Here is a 4,762-nt window from a genome sequence, read left to right as displayed (position 1 = left end):
GGAATGTAACCAAAACAAGCATGTTATTTTACATGCTACAGAATAGGATAACAAAACAATCTAACAGATACAAGCATACTTATTTTTTCCAGTCTGCCAAGTATTAAGCCTAGTCCATTGCTCAGGAATCTCTTAGGAAGCATGCAATGGTAGCAAATTGTAATTGTTTGGCATTAGAATGTCCCCTAAAGGCTCATGTGTTCAGAAGTGGGGCTTTTAGAAGGTTACTGGCTCATGGAGAGGACTAGTTTTATCAGCAGATTAATCCATTAATGAGTTCATAGCTAAATGTGCTGTTAGGCTCCAGGAAATTTTTGGAGGAGTTGGGTCACTGGAGTGTGACCTGAAAATGTGTTTCCTATCCCATTTTGTGTTCCCTGCTGCCGTGAACTCAGCAGCTTCCTTCTGCCCTTGGATTTGGCCATGATGTTTCGGCCCTGAAGCATCCATGACTGAAACTTTGGTCCCAGATAATTCTTTTCTCTTTAAATTGGTATGTCAAATATTTGGTTCCTGTGAGAAAATGCCAATATAATCTGAGTCTAGGAATCAGGAAACTAGATTTCAAACCCCACCTCTCTTTCTTGTGGTGCAATTTTAGATGAATCTTTCAATGGTTATCTACTTATTTCCTTAACTCTACAGTGTCAAGTTCATACATACGTAATAAGTTTAACATGAAATGATGGCAGACATACAATTGCTTTTCCAAACATTACTTCACTCCCTCATCCTCACATGTGCCTCTATCTATCCTCATTGTCAACAACAAGAAATAGCAGCAGACGTGTGGCCTCTCATTCAGAAAGTTTTCTTCTATTTTTATTCAGAAATAATTTTGTTATCTTCTACTATTTAAGAAATGGTGACCGGAGATAAGCTCTTCTTGTTTCCTTGATGGTAAGGAGTTGTCTTCCATTTTCCTGAAGATTATGGCTTTGATTTTTAGATAACATTTAACAGTATGTAAGTTTTGCTCTCAGTTTTCTTATAATTTGATTTGGTAAGAGAAACATGGTTCTATGTAGAATATCTTAATTTATAGTCACCAAGTTGCTAGTAGACTTCTATGCTGAAAAGATTACTCCTGTCAGAAACACAGAAACTAAAATATGAGAGTGTAGAATGATTTAAGTTTAGTAACTGAGGAACTAATAGTCTCTTCTCCATCAAATTTCTCAAGAGCATCACTGCTCTGGTTATGTATTTATTATTCTACTTTTCCTGTATGCATCTAAAGTAAATAGCACCTCTATTATTACATTAAATATATGCTATGAGCAAACACCAATAGTATTTATTGAAACCACAAGTATGTATCACAGAGTTTAAATATATCAATAGTTCTAGTTCCATTGTAATAAGTAATCAAAGTTCAGAAAGGTTAAGTAAATTCACCAGGTCAAACCATTAGCATTTTTTCCCCTCAGGATTGAAGTCTTGTCTGCCTTTCTTTAAAAAATGCAAATTTTACAATGTCTTGAAGCTAATTATATTTTCAAAATGCTGCTTGCCAGAGGAGGGTCAAATTTACTCGCCTTTAAATGAGGAGAGATACCTTTGTCTCTTGTCTTGGCACATACTTAGATCTCAGTAAATCCTGAATGAGGAAACACATCCTAGTTTCCCTAGGAAAGACCTTTGTGTGTATTTCAGAAAGATGGGGAGCTTTACAGAGCTGGATGCAGTTGTGGCCACTTCTGAACTGACAATGATTGTTCACAAGCCCTCTGTGGAAGGAGGTGGTTTCCCACAGGAAAAGTGTTGGGTAGTAAAGCCATAGAGATTTGTCAGTATAGTTGCTAGACATGACTGTTGGTCAAGTCGGAAGTTATTTTGTGGTTCCATCAATAAGGTGTCTGCCAGCTGCAGAGCCGCTTCCCCTTGTCACCTGTCGCACTGCAGTGAAGACTTCCTGTTCTGTGGCAAGTGCAATTTTGCCTTCACCACTGACCAGTAATCCTGGGGTCCAGACCACTGGACTGACGTAATGAGCAGAAGAGGTAAATAGTACCTGGGAATCAGTTGTTGAAAGACACAAGATATAAATAATAATTTGATTCTGAAGTGTTGATGTGCAAGATTATCTGAGCAAGGTAAGAAAAAATTGTTACTGTTCGCTTAACTAACAGCTGGAAACTAAAGTACTCTCTTTGCATGACAACCATGTATTTTCTTTTATTAACAGTTTACTGACTTTATAAGGTTTTCTGATTGTAAAATACGTGAACATTAGAGAATTTTATAAAATTCAATAGTAATAAATAGTTATCGTTAATGTGTTGTAGATTTTCTACTAATCTTAAAATTTTTTGCAGTTGAGATACAGCACCTATTTGTGCACATTTTTCTATATATTTAATATTTTGGGAAACTTTTCTAATTTATTTAAAGTAGAAAAATCTAAAATATTTTGTATTTGATGCTATAATTATGTCTTACAAATTCTCATAAATAGAAACGCATGTTTGCATAATATTCTTTCCTATAGACTAGCCCTATTTGTCTGAGGTCACATACTTGATTACTTACAGAATTAGGACTAGATATAATTTTCTTTGTTAGGTTATAAGCTAAGTAAATTTTACTTTTTGTTTTTGTTGCTGGGGATTGAAGTCCAGACCTTGAGCTTGCCAGGCTGGTGCTTATGCTGCTGAGCTAAATCCCCTGCCCTTAAAGTTTGATTTTTATTCTTGGAGGTAGTAGTAAATGTAGAATTGATTAAAACTAAAATTACTCACTCTTAAAAAAGAACCTCACATTCCAGATATAATCAGCTTTTTTATTTTTATTTTTTCATGTTTTCCCCAAACTCATTCTTGGAGTTGAATGCAAGGAATAAAAACATCAACTGTACACTCTAAAAGGGTATTTATTTTGTCTGTTAAAGAATCCATCACGTCCTGTCTTCTGGCCCTGTCGCTGCCATCCTCCGCGCGGCTCAATTCAGCTCTAGCGGCTGGCCAAGTCCGACCCCATGGTGCAGTGCATCATGGAGGAGTCGGGGGAGCACATCATCGCGGGTGCTGGTGATCGGCGCTTGGAGATCTGCCTCAAGGACCTGGAGGAGGACCACGCCTGCATCCCCATCAAGAAATCGGCCCCGTGGTCTCCTACCTTGAGAAGGTGAGCGAGGAGTCAACCTGATGTGCCTCTCCAAGTCCCCCAACAAGCACAACCGGCTGTACATCAAGGCGCGGCCCTTCCCTGACGGCCTGGCCGAGGACATCCACAAGGGCGAGGTGTCCGCCCGCCCGCCAGGAGCTCAAGCAGCGCGCGCGCTGCCTGGCGAGAAGTACGAGTGGGACGTGGCCGAGGCCCGCAAGATCTGCTGCTTCGGCCCGACGGCACCCGGCCCAACATCCTCACCGACATCACCAAGGGGTGCAGCACCTGAACAAGATCAAGGACAGCGCGGTGGCCGGCTTCCGGTGGGCCACCAAGGAGGGGGCGCTGTGCGAGAATACGCGCGGGGCATTTTGATGTCCCCTCTAACCCTGCGTGCCGACGCCGCCCACCGCGGCGGGCCGGATCATCCCCAAGGCGGCGCTGCCTCTACGCCGGCGTGCCGACCGCGCAGCCGCGCCTCCTGGAGCCCGGTACCCGGTGGAGATCCAGCGTCCGGAGCGGGGCTGGGCGCGTCTACGGCGTCCTGAGCAGGAAGCGGGGCCGCGTCTTCCAGGAGTCCCGGGTGGCCGGCACCCCCATGTTCCTAGTCGAGGCCCGCCTGCCGGTCAACGAGTCCTTCGGCTGCACCCCGACCTGTGCACAGTCACAGTGCATTTTGCTTTCCTAGTGGCTCCTTTATTTACAAAAGGGAATGTGAAGATTTTTGCAGAATTTTCCAAGTAGCTGTTTATTTTTAAATATTTCATAAGTACACATAAACTGGTTGGGGATAGCTTGATAAGTCGTTATTTTTCTCTGACTAATCAAGGTTACCATTACATTTTTAAGAGGTCTTATAGTTAAAAAAAGACCTTGTCAATATTTAAGATTGGCCTGCATGTTAAATTTCCCAAACTAATAATACTCCCCCAGAAAACTTCCTTACTGGAATATCTTGACCTTCACATAATTCCCAGGCAACCTCCTCAGAGTTCACTTTTAATTAGCAAGACAATCATTTGGCAGATGTATCTATTTTTTTTTTTTTGATGCAGTCACTAGTGTCAAAGGTTATAAATCCTTGTTCCCATATGACCTACCTCTGCAATCTAGGGTGGATTATAGTAGTTTTCTATGCCTAATTTTATTAAAACAATCAATTTGATCTGACATACAATAAACTGTACACACAAAGTGTACAGTTTTGTGAGTTTTGGTATATGTATACATTTGCAAAACTTTTAACATCATGAAGGTAACACATTATATAGCCCTACCCTTAGTTCCAGGCAACCCCTGATCTGCCTTTTAGTATAAATGTGTTTGTATTATCTAAGAATTTTACACATATATTGAAGATGATTTTAAAATACATAAATTAAAAGGATTATCTCGACCTTGCTGTTGAATTACAGTGACTGCTTTTCTAGTATATTGAGAGATAACCTTTAAGGAAATTCTTTAATTACCTAATCTCTATTAACAAAAAATATTGCTGAAATGTAAGTTAACTTTTTCTTAAAATTTGACATCTCACTTTGAACATTTTTTGAATCAAAAAAATATATTGGACAAACAGGAAAACAACCATGACTAGCACCACAGAAACAATTAAAATACAGGAACTAATCATAATATCAACTGCGTAAATCAT

General features: G+C 40.3%; 1 pseudogene; it reads left to right on the top strand.

The window, feature by feature from the left end:
* The first annotated feature begins 2,684 nt into the window (after positions 1-2,684).
* Positions 2,685-4,427, top strand: LOC101788032 (elongation factor 2-like; annotated as a pseudogene).
* The last annotated feature ends 335 nt before the right edge of the window (positions 4,428-4,762 follow it).

The sequence above is a fragment of the Cavia porcellus genome, unplaced genomic scaffold (assembly GCF_034190915.1).
Source record: "Cavia porcellus strain 051 isolate PalLab524CR breed Dunkin Hartley unplaced genomic scaffold, mCavPor4.1 scaffold_34, whole genome shotgun sequence".
Classification (NCBI taxonomy): domain Eukaryota; kingdom Metazoa; phylum Chordata; class Mammalia; order Rodentia; family Caviidae; genus Cavia; species Cavia porcellus.
This window is presented reverse-complemented; position numbering and strand designations above follow the sequence as displayed.